This window comes from Pinus tabuliformis, chromosome 3_2, assembly GCF_031772625.1.
Source record: "Pinus tabuliformis cultivar Carrire ecotype Pingquan chromosome 3_2, CPIR1, whole genome shotgun sequence".
Lineage (NCBI taxonomy): Eukaryota > Viridiplantae > Streptophyta > Pinopsida > Pinales > Pinaceae > Pinus > Pinus tabuliformis.
Window position 1 is genome coordinate 385,226,288 of NC_142302.1, and position 20,289 is coordinate 385,246,576.

Genomic DNA, 20,289 nt, shown 5'->3' on the forward strand with positions numbered 1-20,289 from the left:
GGTTGTATTAGAAGACCATGGCTTGAAGGATTTCATTGGTCAAGAAATCCCAAAGCCAGGTTCATGTAACAGATAAGAGTTGGCTGAGTGGAAGAATTGTTTGGTAGAGGTGAGATAGATCATCCTTGAGGGAGTTCGAGACCATATTGTCTCGAGTCTCCATGGGAAGGATACTCCATATTCAATGTGTAAGACATTGAAGGACCTCTACCAGAACCATAGTGACCAGAGGAAATTGGCACTCAAGGATAAGCTTCAAAGAATCAAGATGGAGAACGACGATACTATTTCCACATATCTAAACAAGATCACCACTTGCAGAGATGAGCTTCGTAGTGTGGGAATAACTACTGTCAATGATGATATGGTGAGCCTTACTCTCCTTGGCCTTCCATAAAGTTGGAATAGCTACCAGGACTCTGCGAATGGAAGGGAGAAACTACTGGATTGGGAATGACTATGGTCAGATCTCATGCAGGAGGAGATCAGGAGGAGCACCCAAGATGGTTCTTCATCCAAGGATGATGATGAAAAAAAATGGCCTTAGCAAGTAAGGCAAGGAAAGGTAAGGGGGAGGCATCCCATTTCGAATCGAATTCTTCTCATGGATGGAAGAAGGGTGACAAGTCTAAAGTGAGATGCTTTAATTGTCACGAGATGGGAAATTATGCGACTAATTGCCCATCAAAGAAGTCTAAGAAGGGAACCTCAGAAGGATCGAAAGGTGAGGCATTAGCCTCTCAGTTCGAAATGGACTTTACCCTCATTGCATGCATGGTGTCATCGATGATGGGTTATGGTTGGTATCTTGACAGTGGAGCCTCATTCCACATGACTTGCGATAAAAGTTTATTCAGTGCCTTGGAGGAGAAATACCTCAAGATGTGAATAGAGATGGGTGACGATGAAAGGTTTAGTGTTTCAGGAGTGGGCACAGTTGCTTTTTAGAGGGAGCATAGACCTCCTATCACCTTGACAGATGTGAAGTATGTGCCCAGACTGAAGAAGAACTTGGTATCAGTCGCAATGTTGGAGGACAAAGGCTACGATGTTGTCTTTAGTAAGGGGAAGGTTTTCCTTAGACACATCACCATGAGACAGGTGAAACAAATCCATTCACGAGTTAAGAACCTATATGCTCTTGAGGTTCAAGACGCATGCAAAGCCTTGAGGAGCAAGGAAAATGTTATAGACTTGGTGGTTGAGAGGGAGAGTAAATTACGTCTTAACATGCAGTCCAAGAAGAAGTCTCAGACAGTTGTGTAGGAGCCATAGTTGGAGAAGTGGGTAGAGGGATCACATGCAGCCATACCTCCAAGTGTGAGGTGGGGCAATGTGAAGTGATAGTCCCATGAAGGCTGAAATTGGGTAGGGTCCATTGAGAAGTTTTATCTCATGGATCATACCTTCCTATGGGAGCCCAAAGTACATAATAGCAAGAAGAATCAGTGGGAATGATGCAGTCAAAGATCTAAGTCACAGAGGCTAGAGCAGTTAGATACTAAAGAGCACAAAGAAGGATTGACAACAGTGTAGAGAGGTAGAGTTAGCTGAAGCGTAAAGTTTTCAGTTGGCAGAGGCAATAGCAATCAGAGACTTTGATGACAGATGCATCATACTGATTCAGGTTGGATGTTATTTTCTGTTTTTGGAGTTGCTGGAGCAACAACACTAGAGAGAAGTGTTGCGTGCATAACATTCCAAAGGTTCACGATCGGGATGGAGTTGAAATCCTTTCCTGTTGAGAGGGAGTGTTGAAAATAACAATAAGAAATGATAAAAATAGAATCCAGAATATTCCAATTTTAATTTGTCCTTGAATTAAAATTGTGAATCAAAATCAAATTTAGTCTCACGAGCTGCTTGGAAATAATTAACTAATTCATTATGGATTAATTAGTTGGAGAAATTCAAGTTAGAAGTCTTTCTTAAGTCATGCAACAGTTATCCCTTAAATTAAGGAGATTATCCCTTAATTAAGGAGATAATATTGAGTTATATTTGAGTTGTAATTAGTTAGATTAGATTACTGAATTAAGTCTAGTTAAATTAGATCCAAACTGTTTGAGGAATTAATTGTGCATTATCAGTCAGTTGATGCATGCATGCACTCAACTAGTGTACTCCAGATAACTGAAGATTCCCTCATCAGAAACTCATGCATGTCTATTCTAAGAAAGACCCAGCTGAGATTAAAGTCAAGGAAAGTGTACTATTAGTTGCATGTTTTCTCCTATAAAGGAAACTCATGCATGCAGTCAAGGTAAGGTTCCTTGAGGATTACGCAGTTCTGACAGTGTGTTAAAGTAGTGTGTGACAACAATGTTACACTAGGTGAAGGAGATCATCCCAGAGGTAGTTTTGCAAGGAAATAGGAGCTTGGAGGGAAGAGGAGAAGTCTTGTGACAAGCTTTCATTGCCTGTGAGCATCCAGGACGATTGTACTGAGAGCTGGCTAGCTATGAGAGTTGAGGCTTTGTATTATTCTGATATATTTCGACCTTGTATGACAATACAGATAGTGGGATTTTTAGCTAAGGCTTTCCCCCAAGTATTCTTTCGTGTTTCATTTGCATTGATGCTTCTTCTAGTTATATGTGTTCAGCTTGATCTTGCTCAAATCTTTTAAGCTTCGCAAATTGATTGTAGAAGTATATTAAAGTATTTTGCTTTCGTTGTATTGCATTATCATGTTAATCTACAGTCATAATTTCTACAATTTGACTCAGTAATTTTTTTTACAAAGAATATCAAATTCACTACATCTCCTTGTACTCGTAACAAATTGAGGAATACCTATATTGAGCATATGTTTCTCACTTTATCTGGACTCAATGGACTACTTACGAAAAAGGAACTATCTCAGGTATACTCTTAAACCTTTGTCACACCCAGTCATCAACCATGACAAAGGTGCCCCCTTGGAGTTGTCTTTACAATATTTTCAGACTCTCTAAATGTAAAAATACCACAAATTTTACTCTTTCTAGACTCGTTAATCATAAACAGATTGGAAAAAAATGTCCAGAATAGTGGTTACACTATCTATATTTTGACAAAAATTTTGGTAGCAATACCTTGTCAATCCCTTGAACATAGCACTTTATCAGCACATTCCTCTCTTTTTTTCAACTTCTCTACAAACCCTACCATTTTATGAGTTTCTGTGATACCCATGTGTCCTTGCATCTTTGTTTCTAAGATCCTCTTGGTGTTCTCGAGTCTCAATTTCCTAGACCTCCTAGTTTCGTTCCTTCTATTGTTCAAGGGATAAGCCTACTCTATGCTTCATGTATTAACCATCTACTCATACGCCATATTATTCTTGATTTAGTTTTTACCGTTGTTCTAAACTATCTCCAAAGAAATCATATTGTCTCATTTTGTGCCAATTGATGTAGGACTCCTTATTTCCTACCTTTGATAGGTCTCTTCCTGTCCACTTCAACATTTTATCTAAGAAGTAGATCAAGAAAAAAATTGAGTAATCTAGAGCTTGCAATCCTCAGTGGCACGTTTTCATGCATTTGAATGGGGGTTTTCATAATTGTCTCCCATTTGAATGATTCTATGAGTGTTTGACACCAAATCCTCTTATTCACACTCATTAGACTATAATGTGCATCTTGGAATCCATCACCCCTATCAATGGCCGTCCTTGCATCTATTAACATTTTCATTTTTGGTCAATAATAAGATGATTTCTCACATGTTCGAACTCAACTCATTTATCCACATGTAAAGAAATATGTTATTTCAGAAGTGTCAACGAAGACATTTGGTAGAGGCTTACATCACTCATCCATGTTTCATCTCCCAAGCTGCAAATATTGTTTCTCGAGTTAGCTTTTCAAATTGATCACATTATGACATCTCTCCACATTTTTCCTATCGGTGGACATGGATTTTATACCTTCATTGAATATCGCTTTGGTGTTGCCACTGAGTATGGGAATTCATGACTCAGGACATGATTTTGTATTCTAACCTATGTTGTCGTTCATGGGTCTCCTTTAGTTTTGATGCTCTAACACTCTCTCTCTTTAATCACATTATATAAATTATTTCGACCATCATCTTCTTCTCTAACCTCACACTTTAAGGGGCATCTTTTGCACTGGAAAATAAATCCTCATAATCTTAGAGAAGAAGACCAACTTGGACTAAAAAACACCCTAATCTACAGGTCTATTGGCCATGGTAACACACCTCATAAATTGTTAGAACGTATGCTAACATGGCCTAGTGGACCAATAGATTGTGTTAACCTAAGAATGCACACTCTGTATCTTTAATAAGGTCACATTACCTAACTTTCATGAGATTGTGAAGGAAAATCATGAGTGAAGTCATTGTGATTCCATAATTTACTCAAAGTTGACTCTACAAATCTGGAAAGGATCGCCTCAAACTCGTATTTGGAAGTCTCTTATCCTAATAAAGTGTACTATGTAGGGAAAGAGAAATAGAGTAGAGAGTACTTTTGTCTTTTTCCCAAAGGTAATTTTTAAAGAAAATGGAAAATGTCGAGCCACCCATTTCCTCTGTATTGGAGGCTAAACCATTGTAATGAGAATCATAATTTGAGCATTGTTATGCTTCCAAGATACTTTTGAGAGAGAGAGAGAGAGAGAGAGGAGCTAGGAGATGGAGGAAGGCTTGTTACGACACTATGGTTGTAATATTCCTTCTCAAATTTAATAATATAGATCTATTGTTGTTCTGTATACATCATGGCCTAAATATTAACATTCTATGTGTTATGATTCTATTATTTAGACTAATTCTTTGATACGGGTGCATTTGATTTCTATATTTCATTATATGTTAATATTTTGAATTCTTGAGGTTTATATATGTTGTGACAATCACTTATTGTCTTCATTGTGTGTAGATCTTGTTCTTGGAGTTGGTTTATGGTTCCTTTCTGCCACATTCACTATTGTAGTAGAGTTGTGCAAACGATAAGTAGGTCTCCACTCATCCTTAATTGACAATTCTTATCCAACATTGTCATGATTGAATGTGTCTTTCTTGAAAAAAAATAGATCCCTTGATCTATTTGCCTTAGGTTCCTCGGAACATGAGGGGGTTTTTTTTCCATCCTCCCATGCATTAATCCCTATCCCACATACCTAGGGAGATCGCTCTTGTCCGCAAAAGGGATTTACCTTCCAATGGTTGGTTGAGTGTGCTAATTTTCTTGAGAATTGTCCTTGTAAAATGAGAATTTGAACCCCTTCTTCCTTTTCTTCATATTAGTTATTTTATTTTCATCCCAAGTGTTTTATTAGGTTTGTTTATTTTCTCCTTGATCACAGAGGTACTTTTCTTTCTTCATAGCTTTATGCAAAATATTTGGTTCGTCAAATTTAATTATGTCAACATAAAATGGTGGAAACCCTTGCATGAATATTTGCATCCTTATCATTTCATCCCTTATAAAATCAACATACCTCAACAATCACTAGTAGAAAATGAGAAATTAGTGACTAGGTGACTAAAAAAGTTAGTCACCACAACTTTTCTACGTGAAATATTACCAAAAATGAGCAATCTTAAGTGACCAAACTAAAAATGACTAACATAAATCACTAATTTAGTCACGAGTTAAAATATGTGACTATATAATAAGTAATACAACTGAAAATGACCAACATGAATGACTAATTTAGTCTAAGAACAAAATACAACTACCTACCAAGTACTACAATAATATTAATCATTTTTTTATGTTAGTCATCTTAATTGTGTCAAACAATCTAAACTTACAAGTGATAGGGGATTGAAAGGTTGTTAAATATTGGTTGAAAGGTTATCCTTCCTTAAACACTTCTTCATCGTCACATGGTGTATAGGTGAGCCAACTTTGCATTATTTATCTCTAATAGTTTGTAATTTTAAAAATATATATTTTTAATAAAAAAAAATCTTTTATGTGTTTTTAAAAAATATATTCATTGAATCTAATTGGATCTAGTTCCAATTTGAAATTAACTTGAAGAGAAATTTTAATTTTTAAGACTATAATATAATATACAAACTACTTTCATTTCATATATACCGACCTAGATCCATCTTAACCCCGGATCTATCAAGCGTTGAGAGGGATCCAATCTCTCGAGGTACAATTTTCTTTTCTAGTGCAAAACTTGAGGAAAAATATTGGATCCCTCTCGACACTTGATAGTTATAAGGTTAATATCGATCTACGTTGGTTATATAATACTATATAATATCTATATTTTTATTTGTGTCTCTTTGTTATTCCCTCTCTCTATCTCAACCCCCAAACATTCACACACTCTCTCTCCCTCTCTTCCCCTTCTCTGTCTATCTCTCTCTTCCCCTTCTCTCCCTCTCTATCTATATCCCTCTCTCTATTCCCTCCCACTCTCATCTCTCCCTCACTCTCTCTCCATGACTTCCCTGTCACCCCCTCTCTCTCCAAATTTCTACCTCTATGTTTTTCTTATTCCCTCCCTTTCTTGCCCCCTCCAATTCCTTGTCTCTCTCCTCATCCCTATCTTCCTTCCTATCTATCTCTTATCTCCCAACTCCCTTTATCTCTCCCCCCCAAATCACTCTCCCTCTCACTCGCTCTCTTCTGTCCAACTCTATCACTATATCACCCCCCTATCCTTCTCCATCTCTATGTCTCTATCTCTCTCCCTTCCCCTTCTCTCCCTATCTCTATCCTCTCCTCTTCTTTCTCTTCCCTCCTATCATCTCTCCCTAAATCTCTCCATCTCTCCCTTCTCACTCCTCCCTCTCTCCACCTATATCTGTCTATGTATTTGTTCTTTCCTCCTCTCTCTCTCTCTCTCTCTTCTCTCTTCCTTCCTCTCGCTCCCTCTCTCCCCCCCATCACTCTCTCTTTCTCTCTATTTCCCCTCCAAAATTTTCACTACCTCCCTCCCTCTCTCTACCCCCTCCCCAAATCTCTCTTAAATTTGATCACATTGTATTGTTTTTAAGAAATGATCTAAATTAAAAAAACATAATTGGTTGTAAAATATCAAACCTATATTTTGGATCAATCATATCAAAGAAAATAAAATAATGAAAAACTTTAAAAAATCATGCACTATATTTAATCTATTACAATTACTCAATTTGCTTTCTCTCATCCCTTGGATCCTTAACTAAGATGGCTCTATGCTGGTTCAAAAGATAATGCAGATCTTGATTGCGGCCAAAAATTCATCAAAAGACAATGCACAAGTAAGAATTTTTCTTGTAATTATTGTATAAAGGGTTTAATGATTATGATAATGCATATCTTGATTGCAGTGAACAATTCATCAAAATACAATGGACAAGTAAGCAATTTTCGGTCCTTATTTGGCCCATGAAAAACAAACATTATTACCCCTAACATTGATATTAAGAAAAGTAAATATGGCACATGGTATTGACCCATGGTATTCAAGTGGAATGTAGCCTATTTAAAGGGGGGAATTAAACCAGGATAGATCCATCTTTACTGTGGGTCTACTAAGTGCCAAGAGGGACCAAATATCCTGATATGGAAACTAGCATGGAGTGAAAAAATATTCGATCCCTCTCAGCACTTGGTAGATCCAGAGTAAAGATGGATCTATGATGGTTGTTTGTGTAATGGAATCTACCATGCCCAAATTGAAAGGGATCAAGTGATGAGAGAAAATTTTCTGGTAGGATGCAAATACTAGACCATCCTCAAACTTTGTTACATGAAATTAAAATTTCTTGTAATCATGAACATAAAATCTTTCATCGTTAGATTATGATCTCAATGTCTATATTTTTAGACCATGTTACTATATTTTAATTAGAATATACTTAGATCCATTAAACCTTACAACTCTCCAAAGCTTAGGTTAATTTTTTTCACACTTTTCAACTCCATTTTTTCACACCTTTCAACATTTTAAAGATTTGTCTATTTTAGTGTGATTATAAAATTAAATAGTTGATATTGTTTAAGACATCTCGTATTTGCAACATTTTGAATTCTTAAGTGGGATCTTGGGTAGGTTTTTGTTACTACCATATATCATGTTTTAAGTAGATGGTTTTTATAATTCACCCAAGAGACTTTAGGAGAAACCTTGAATTGCATGCTTGTTTCCATTATACATCTAATATTTGCAACCTTTCCCACTTGAATAACCCAATATCCCATGTTGAACATGAAGCAAGTACCTCAAAAATTTGAGAATATCAGTTATTCTATTTCCACAAGGGGATAGATCTAGAGAAGGTAATGACAAATATCATAAATAGATTTTGTCGGGTTGTATTTAATGAAATTCCACTAGAATTTGCTACTAAAGTAAATCAATTGATGAATTTGATGCTTTAAGGTAGTGTTGAATAGGTGTTGCAAGGTATATATATAACACTATCTCTCCACATGATTCTAATTCCATGATATGTTGTCTCAATAGCATTATTGTCTAGTGATAGGTGCTACATGCAGATAGCTTTCTTATGTCCTACAAGTAAATCATATCGTTATATTTCTATGAAATCTCAGAATGTGTTCAAAGTTTGTCTCAAATAAGGAAATATGTATGTATTCTTGAATTTATCTATGTTGTAATAAGATCAAGAATAAATTTCTCATTGCAAATAATTAGGATCTACCATGTAAGGTTACTTTACTACATGAAATTCTTGATTTGTTAGATCCCAACTAGTTAGGGTTGAATTTACTTTTGTTGTAATGAGATTAAACATAAATTTTTCATTTTAATCACTAAAATATACAATGTAATATTTATTCACTACATGAAATTGTTTATTTGTTAGAGCCCAACTTATAGGATTATGAAGAGTCCTATTTCATGACAATATTTATGAATTCTTTATTCTTGCTCAAAGAATTACATATTACAGAAAGGTGGAAAATAAATGAGATGTAGCTGAATGTTCTCTATTCTAAAATGTGTGTAGGGAGTATAAAATCATTTTCTATTGCGTTCAAATATTTTGGAGCACCCACTAAAGTGCTTCATTTTCCTCCTAGCTAATTCCATTTCTACTATCCCAGTTCTTCTAGAAGTCCTTCTCCAAAGTGATCTCTTAACTATCTTGGAGGGAAATTGATTACTTGATTGGAACCCATGGATTACAATTTGATTAGGAGCAAGGATGAGAAATTTTTACATTTTTCAATATATTACTCAAGTTAAAATCATAACAAACAATTGCCTTTTTGTTTAATTGATATGACAATCACTCAACAATTTGTTAGGATTTTGAGACCTTTTTCAATGAATTCTTTTCTGAAAGTTATGTTCTCAATTGAAGAAATCAAAGAATAGGTGAAAATGATGCAATGGAAGGATTTTATGTTTTAGTGCTTAAGAATGCCTTGCTAATGTGAAGGGATTTGTATTTTCTTGACTCAAGATTAGTCACATTTGACTTCCTAACATTTCTTTTAATTTCATTTTTGTTGTGTTTATACTGTTTTCCTTTGATGTTGGTGATCTACTATGTTTGTAATAGGAAGTATTAACTATTAAGAACTCTGATGGATGACTAACTTTAAATGTCCCTACTTGACAGTTTAGTATTACATGATCATGCAAAGAAATTATTAATCAATATTAAAGGGAAGATGATTAACATTCAGTGTTTCTTGGCTTGTCATATAATTACTGCATTTTGGCCCCCGATAATTTATTTGAGGATAATTTTTGTTTGTTACTTGCAGAACTTCCCTTTGTCTCAGAAAAACACTGAGGATAAATTTCCATTACATTGGCATTGGACATCATCAAAGAGGAATTCACCAAAATCAGTAGAGGACATGGGAGCAATTGGTACAATGAGTAGATAACTGCTAGAGAAACAGTGAGGCACCTTAATTTCTTGTGTATTTAGATTCACTCAAAATTAACTAGTTGCAAAAAATACCTTTTTTTCTGAATATTGGCATGTATACAGAAATACTAAAAACACAATTTTAGATTAATTATTCACTAATAATAATATGATAGTCATAATTTATAATTAAATAGTATAATATAATTAATATTATAGGACACAACTATAGGGTCTGACTGTGAGGGGCAATGTGACAATATATGTAAACTTCTCATTGTATTAGACAATCATCTCTCAGAGTGTGATATCCATCCAACGAAGTGTAATCCCAAAGGCCATTGTGGGATTGAAATTTTTTCTTTCAGTGGACAACTAGTGATATAATTTCTTAGGCCTTAGTGTTCTGCTTCCCTAAGGTTTTGGCACTACTCACAGCTAGCACCTTCATTCAACCAAGTGAGGTAATCATCTTGGAAAGTTGAATAATTGTGTCTCCACAATCCAATATGATGTTGGATCAATCTCACGATCCTATAAACATAGGTCATAATAGCAAGGAACTTTTAATGTGGGCAAAAGAATATCCAAATTTATGGAACATGACTCTTTTAGAACAAGCAATAAGGATTTTTTCATTGATATTTTTTTTTTCCATTTGTTTTCAAAAGTTATCAATTGCCTAATATTTTTAACATGTAACTTAGTTGGTATGATTGTGCCTAAGGTTTTGTTGAAGTTTGAATACTAAGTTCATAAGGTGTTATTTTCTATGGTGACATTTTATTTTATTTGTTTATACATGTCATCTAGCCGCATAGTGGCCACAATCGAATGTTGAGATATGTCTCATATAAATATTTTATAGTCTACTTTAATTTATATTCATGTATTCATCCTCTTTCATGTCTTATACTCTACATTGTATATTCTTTCATTGTCAAGAGAGGAACAAAATATTGATGCTAAGAAGCATCAATTGAAGAAATAGGAAAACAATAACAATGGAGCGACAAATGCAAAATGAGAGAGAGAAGAGAAATGTCTAGTGATATACTTGGAGCCAATATCTTGCATAAGACACACTCATAGAGACTGATGGTCAAGCCTTCAAAGTTCGTGAATTCACTTGCAATTCTTTGGCAACACAATGATAATGTTTTGAAATGATGAAACAATATTTCATGTGTAAATTGTATTCTAGCCAATATTAAGTTGGAAACTCATATTGTAATACTTGATATTATATATAATAAAATTTATATGGTTGAAATTATTTTTATTTTCACTTGATATTATTTAGTCTTATAATTAACATATGTAACTTTGTGTTATCATATTAAGTAAACATGCACATTGTATGGTACTTTTTTAAAATTTAGTCGCAAAATCATAATAAATAATTTATGTTGATTAATAATGAACACATAAAATCAATCTAAAACTACTAAATTAGTAGTTTATATTAATTAATGATGAACATGAGTAAAATGAATATATGACTAAATTAGTCATTTATAATGATTATGAATGAAATTAAATCAAATGAATAGAACCTACTAAATCAATCATTTATATAATGAATATGAAAATACCAGAGAAAGATAAATGACTACTGCAAATGATAAGTTTTTTAATTAAAATGATGACTAAATTTTGCATAAATATGACTATTAGTAGCTAATTTGCAGTATCTTATAACATGACTAAAATTTAGTCATATTTCTTTGGTCATTAATTGGTTTTAAATGATGACTAAAATTTGCATATATATGAATATTAGTATCTAATTTATAATATCTTATAAGACAACCAACATTTTGGTCATATTTTTTTGGTTATTAATTGGTTTTCTCAAGGATTTATATAATAATATATTTTGTTGTATATTTGGTCATTAATTGTGACAATTAATGACTAAACCAGTGAAAAATTAATGACTAAATATACTAATGGATGGTAAAATTGAGGAAACCAATTAATGACTAAGCTAAAAATGACTAATAGTTGGTCGCATTATAAGATACTGTAAATTAGCTATTATTGGTGACCGACTAAAAAAAAGTCATTTATATGCAAATTTTAGTTGTTTTCTAGTAATTAATTAGGCATTTTGTACTAGCAAATTAAGTGAACTTTTGACCATACTCTTCCATCTCCATGTTCCTTAACTTGCATTTGGAGAACTCATTCATTTTCCTTTCATAGTAATTCTTACATAGGTATTTCCCTTGGAAGTAATTTTTAAATTTTCTCCATGAGATCTTATTTTCATCCAAATGTTTACTCCTTTGAGTTTCTCCCACCCCAAATTTGATTTTCTCTTCAAGTGATAAATTTTAATTTATGCCTCTAAATTAGATGAGTAATCATGTAGCTAAAGATTCTTTCGCATTTCTAACAACCAAGCCTCAACCTCCTCCCATTTCTTGTTCTCACCATTAAATGTGGGAGGTTTTATTTTCCTAATATCTCATCACAAACTATCTAAGTAAGGTCTCCTTCTTGGTTACCTCACTAGTGATATGATTGGACTACTTTATAACTCCTAGGAAATATAGTCTGTCCTGGTTAATTTCCTTGATGCATGATGACACTACCTAGCAAAACATCTAAAGTGCCTTTAATCTCTAGCATATTTCCTCTAACTCAAGACTCATGCTCCTTTGTCTACCTTGAATCATATCTCTAGTCCATTCTCATTTGTAATTTATTCAAGCTATGTAAAATATGAGTGTTAATTTCTTATTGTTCTCTTATCAGTCTCTCATTATCATATTTGTAGTAGAGAGCCTCTATTTTGAGACTCCTTATAGTTTCCTATAGGTCCCTATGCTCTGGAATATCCCTTTGATGATCATTTTACTCTATTTCAACATTATGCATGCTAATGGTCATAGCTTGGACCTCTTCAACATGGCTATAGAACCGTTGAGCATCCCCCATACTTTTGATCCTCATGTTGGTCCTACCATATAAGCCACCTATAATCTTATTTTTAAATTTCCGAGAAAATTTCCTATCCAAAACCAAAATTTTGTGTTGATCAGCGTATTTTCCTTTTCAATATATTTCTATTGTCTATCAATTTCCTCTAAAAATTTTGGCCCATTCAACTCAATTTACCCTCTTTTTTTATAGCCAAAATTTTCCAATTTTCTTAGCAATTATGTATCCAAATTTCAAATCCAAATCCACGCATTTGTTATATTGTTTCATAGATTACTATTGACTACTTTAGCAACCCAATATGATTTCTAATTATAGATTTACTCCCTTTGAAGTGACTGCATAACCTATGTTTTCTTTGTAATGTTTTAGTCATAACTTCTTCATACTGGCTCCATTTTGTGATTATAATTTCATTGGATAGCTCTAAGTTTGATCTCATATATTTGAGTTGTAAGCATTCTTAGGCCATTGGTAGAAGTAGTTTTCATGGTTTTTTTGCTACCTAGAAACATCGTTTAGGCTGTAAAAAATGCCCTACAAGTGATCGACTAAAAAAATAGCAAAAAAATAGAAAATTTGTTGTATGGTTTGTTTACCCCCATGGACAAATTTTACCTTCTACAAATCTGATTTATAACTATTTTCAAAGACATAATCCTTCTATGTGCACTCTTGTTTCATTCGAAAATAATTTTCTGTACATATTTGTTGTTTAGTTCCCAATGGGAATGAACTAATTTGCATGCCTTTCCTCAAAAACTTGGCATACATGTAGCCCTTCCTTTTTTTTGTTTTGATCCCCAACTCGGCCCCACCATTCATGTTGTACCTTCAACATGGTAGTCCTTGATTGGATACAACTACTTATAGGATCCATTCTCTACCTCTTCCCATGACGCGAAACTGGCTCACTTGCATATTTGACAATTAATCTTGAATTAAATCAACGAATTCAATTATTATCATGTTGGAACCTGCAGAGATAATATAGTGAGGCTTTTGCACTAATCAGATCTAGTGGTTGAGTTTTCTTTGATATAATGGCCTAGATCTATATCAGGATCAAACATGCGTGAGGGATAAAGTGGGGGTGTGCATCCAATGGATCTAACAGTTAAGATAACTCCCATATTCACACATCACGCACCAACTTGTGTGGGGGATAAAGTGGAAATTCTACTCGATTAGATCCAATAACCATGATCTCTCTCCATCAGCAACCCAGATTTACCATCAGGCTCTAACTTGCACAGTGGATAAAATGAACTTGCTTCCTCAATAGATATGATGACGTTCATTAATTAAGATAAAAAATATACAATATATATATTAGGTGGAAAGTAGCATGGATGTTTATCTTGCGTAATCTACCTAATAGATCAAATGACTCATGATCATCACACACATGACATATATTCACATCGGGTAGAAAATTGTTCCTTTGTTAATAGGGTAGAAACCACTCGATGGATCAAATGATTGGTGTTGCATGAGATCGATAGTTGCGATGAAAAACACATCCTTTTAATGCACCTAATTCAGTCGATGATTTCTATATGTTCCATTGGTCTCCCACTCGGCCTTCTCCACCTGCCACTCAGGCACCACCTAGTGCTGCTACCTGGAATTTCCACATCACCACTAATGTCACAATTTTTTAAATTTAAATTTAAGATTTCCTTTTCCATCCATAGTACTTATTTTCTACAATTTTTTATCTACATGAATTTAACTTTTTCTACAAGTAAAATTCACCCATCACCCTATAAATTCCAAGTCTATAATAATCAAATTTATTTGTGTATACACAATTCTCATGGAATTTCACCATGAACTTGGATTCTATTCATCTCCATTTCATGTGAATTTTTCAAATGGTTGCCCAACATCTTGAAATTTTCCCTATAACATATTTTGACCTGTATGGCCCAATTGTTGTAAACATGGGATTTGATACCACTATGTAATGTTCCATGGCCACCTTTTGGGGCATATTATTGTTCTAGCTATCTTTGTAACCTATTTTCTTGTGATTTTTTCTTTTATTTTAATTCTTGTATGGCTGCTTGATCCATAAATTTCCATCTATATTCCACTAGACAATTCATTACAATTTATTAGATAACATTATACTTTAAAAAATAAAATGAAATCTACACTATGAGGGTTTATTTCTCTTTAGATATTTGGATATGTAATTTGCCATGTATTGTGTATGCATGAAAATTAAAATTATGTATAAAATATATAATAATGAAATTAAAACTCAAAAACCATGATGGACACAAGATATAACTTTGGAAAACCTTTCAAGAGAAAACCTAGCTAGAAGGTTATGTCGCTCTTCTCTCTTTCTTTGAATAGAAAATAGCTACAAGAACAAAGAAGTAAGGTCTATGGCTCGTGGGCTAATATAATACAAGGATATTATTTCTGTGCTTTGTCTCTATCCTTCTAAGCTACGTTTCTCATATATGGAACAAAATTCCATTTAAAAGAATGGAACCCCTAAACCCCTTTTCCTCCCAGTGGTTGGGTTATAACACAACCAAATAGCCTACTAGCGGCCAGGTTTGACCACTTCAACTCTTAAAAAGAGTTATATTATGGACTCTTATAGAGTCTTATTCATCATAATCATGTGTATATCCAATTTTACATTAATAATGGGGAATGATATAGCATCCTCTTGAATTATAGTGGAATAAATAGAAAGGTCAAGTTTCAAGACACATAACTTTTGCATGCAAACTTTGATTGAGGAAATTCTTGCATTGTTGGAAATATATATCTGTTTATAATAGGAAAAAAAGGTGATGTACTAAAGAAATATATATATATATATATATATATATATATATATATATCTATATATATATATATATATATATATATATATATATATATATATATATATATATATATATATATATATATATATATATATATATATATATATATATATATAAAGAATTCTATTTATGCCTCAAAATGCTTCTAAAAGGTTTCAGGGCCCAATTTTCCAAATTGGTCGGTCTCACTCGTAAAATTAGTCATTTGAGATAATTCCTCCACTTTTTCCACTCTAAAAGCAGTGATATGGATGAAAAAAATATAATGATACAATTCAGATCATATCTCTCCCTTTTTGGAGGATTATAATGATACAATTCAGATAATACCTCTCCAGTTTGCGAGGATTATTGTCCCCAAATTCTTCTACTAAATGAGGGGAGGGAATTTTTCCTCCACCTTCTCTTGGGTGTACCATATAGCTTTGCCTAGATGTTGTCCTTTTAACCTAATTTTCCAAATTTCATGTTTTCTCTAACTTGTAGTTGTGTACCTCTTCTAAAAACGATATGTTTTTTCAACTCTTCCTAAGCATCTGGCTTTAAATTCTCTACATAGGATAGGACTTGTTCCTCTTCCTAGTCTAACATGGAAGGCTCACACTATTTCATATTATATACATGTGCAATTGAGTAAATTCACATTTATTAGGGTATACTAATTATATAGGTGTTATCTCCCACTTTTTCTAGTATCTTGAAGGGACCATACCACAAATCCTTGATTTTCTTACTAGGACCCTATAGCCTCTCCTTGTTAAATTGTGAGCATACTATGTCTAACACCTTGAAGGACTTCTTTGTTCTATGTTGATCATGTTGTTGATGGTTATGGAAGCCACCAACAGGGTAGGGTGTCTCCCTGATGTGAAGTCCCAGTTATACCACACACCGTCTTGAGTAGAAGCCTTAACTGGAATACTGACATTTTCCAAGATGATGGCTTTTAATAGTGTCCCTCGGTTGCAATAAACACATAGAATGATGTATACGTGACTTTGGTAGAAACAAGTGTATTATATTTATGAAGAGTCAAGTGTAATGCATGAGAATTTCCATCACATCAAAGGGGAAGAGTGTGGGACCCTTAGAAGCATGTAACAGTACTTAGCTTAAAAGGGACACACAAGTGGTAAAAGAATCACAAGTTAACCTGCAAAATAGTTCACAATATAACCATGATCGAAATAACATAACAATATGCATTCAACAAGATTCATATTAAGGTAAACAAAATATTTCATAAGCGTTAACGTAAATGAAATAACACATATTGCAAACATAACAAGAATAGTCCTACTACATCCACGAGATATGCATGAAGACATGCTGGCTTTGAGCTTTTATTAAAATTGAAATTTCTAGACATACATTTACAATTGAAAAAACACTAGCCCTAATAGTGGAACATGAATCCAACACTTGCTTCTCCAAAGAAAGATAATCATTATATGCTAAACAAAGAAGCCAGTGCTCTCAACAATACTCTCAGGCTTTCGATCCTTAGCCAAAATCCTTTTACATGTCTTATGAGGGTATACTGATAACATATGAGATGACTATCCATGTTCCTTAGTTACCCTTGGACTTCCCTCATTACTCTTTGACTTATTTTGTCTTTTTATTAACTAATCACCTTTCAAATTCCATAATTGACACTTGGACTTCCACTTAAAATTTTATTTCAAATAGAATATTACAAAATACCCATACAACACAAAATTAGGTAGAATCCAATAAAACATGCCTAATAAGACAAAACAATAAATCAAACTTGAGTTTGGGGAAAATATAGCTCCATAGCTTCAAGATGTAGATCTTCAGTCAAACTTTACGAAGGGGTTAGGATGGAAGAGAACTCTAGCCTCCATTACATCTGGGTATACTGTTTTGGAGCCAGTTTGTGAACCTTCTTCAACAAGAATAACATGGTGTTGATCTTGGAAGGGCCACAAATATACTTCTATATATTGTGTCTGTTGACTTCCAAGTCCACTTTGGTAGTGATATGCTTGAACTGGTCCAAGAATTCTTCAACATCTTGTATGACTGCATTTCTTCCTTTTGATTTTGTGAGTGTGATGATGGAAGGGGCCTTATGAAATTTCACCATAGAATCCACACTATTGTACAACCATGCATAAGAGGACACAATGTTGGTAATGAAGGTGCCAAGTTGTTTGTTTCCTTGTATGAGAATCTAGAAATCAAATTTTTCCAACTCAGCTTGTTGTCTTATCTTCTTTATCAACTCAATTGGTTCACCTCTATACTTCATTCCCCACTCATGCACATCAATGATAGTTGCATGAAAAACCTTTAGAGAATTTACATTCTCTCTTGATTTTAGTCAAATTCCATGCAAGCAGAAAAAAATTTTGTGCATGGTGACTGACTCCTCATAGAGGTTCCTCATAGTTTCTCCATACATTGATACTTCACCAAGTATAGCTGCCTTAAGCTATTCTATGTACATCTATGTGAGAGTTGCTTTCTTAACCTCTTCATTGAGCTACTCAATCTGTTGCCTTGAAACTTCTATATTCTTTTCCATTTTCTATTCTCGGCCATCAAATATTTTGTATTTGACTTAGAGGCTCCTATGAAGACCAAGTTGGTTTTAGAAATTTCTTCGAGATTCTTCCTAGTGTCCATTATGATCACCTTCTCCTTAATAAAATTAGGATGTGTGAGATCATCTGGAAAGTTCTTTTTTCTTGCTTGAACAATTTTATTCTAAACCTTATCATGCATTAAGTTGTAGATACCCATAACCATACCTTCATCAAAAGAAGCAATTTCCTCTTCCTCATCTCAAGCTTTCCCTTGTGTTGGAGGAGAGGGTGGCTAAGTGGTGATCAGTTTCGTGTAATGCATGAGATCAACATCCTGACTTGTTTTCTCCAGCTCTTCCTCCATGACTTGAATCACTATCAAGTCTTCAATTTCCTAGGTAAGTTCTTTATCCTACGGTTGCTTGCTTTCTTCTTTAAGTAGTCAATTTTCTTTTCTTCTTCATCTTGCTTTAGAATTCTTTCTTCCAATTATTTTCTCCTCATTTCTTCTTCTTGCATCTGCCTATCCTCTTTTTGTTTCTAGTTGTGTTCTTCCTTCTACCTTTGTTCTTCTTCTTCTTTTATTTTCTACTTCCTCCATCTATCTACTACCATAGCCGCTTTCATCATACCTGGATCTACTTCGAATTTGCATCTCTGGTCTTCTGTTGGATTATATGAAACCTTCCTCTTAGACTTTGTAAGAACTACATCATGCTTCTCTGATGTTTATACTTCCATAGTTTCTTCCTATTGTGGAGCACATGTGAAGGACCTGCTTGGACGATTAGTACATGGGGCCTAGAAGCGTTATAACAATTCTTAATATTTTCCTCCCCAGGTCTATATTAGGTCCCACTTAGCCACTTGAAATGTATATTTTCACAAATTATACTTAAAAACACTCCTAGGATCATATGGGTGATTCTCCATGAGCCCAAATTTGAATTTCTCCAGCTCAACACCTTTAGCCTCTACAACCTTCATATTCTTAATTTCATATGTTCCCACTTACAAAGGGAGAGTTGGCCATGGTTCTTTCTTCTTCCTTTACAATATTGTTGGTAAGCTTATGGAAATATGGTATGAGATATCCTGCATGACCAATTTATTAGTGGCATACCTTGGTAACACGTGTGATGACTTATGATAACCAAACATCTTGAGGTAAGTGCCATCAGGTGAGGAAAACTAATTAACAAGTTCTGCTACTACGTCCATAGCCTCATGGGACATGCAAGGTGTCTCTTCCTTGAAGATCAGCTTGTATAATACTATGAGGAAGTATTTAGCTAGCTTCTCCATGACTCCTTTATAGCTAGACTCTAAAAGAAATTTTCAATAGATATGAACAATAGGTTCCCTTCCTGTCCAAGTCCAACTCATGCCAGATAAAGAATTTTGAGCACATATCCCATCCAAAAAGTATCCAGACATATAAAACCTAGCTTTCTTGCCATTAAGAGGGTTATTCGAATTTGTCACATGGAACTTTAACTACGAGGAAAACAAATCTGACCAATTGAATTCCTTCCCTTCACTTACAATCTGATATAGAAAATAGGCCCAACCTTTTGGGAAGGTTTCAATACTCTTTTGAGCATAGATATGAAAGGATACAACTATGAAGTAATCGAATACCTTTCTAAGAGATTTGTGCTTATATTTTTTGTTGGTTGTTTGGAAAAATTTGGATGGCTCTTTCACCAAGCCTTCGATGACACTCTTAGTTCTCAAAGATCTGGTGACTACATAAAACTAAGAGTCCATGTATGCTTCTGGCAAAGGTAAGTTATACATAAGCTGAAAGTCATGTGCCATGTATGAGTCAAGTCATTTTCCACTAAAACTATTGAGGATCATTCTCTTTGTTTCTATGTGCACCAAGATCCACTTGATGATATCTACACAAGGGAAGATAGGGAACTTGCATCCAATCTTATGAAGGCTTGATTTCTGGACATTTATGTATATCCGCATGTCCTCTAGATCTACTTTAAGAATGGTAGCTATGAATTCATCCTTTAATTTATGCTAAGTGATATCTTAATCTTTCTTAATGAATACACATGGTGACAGGGAAACTCTTAGCTACTTCACTGATGTTTCTCTCA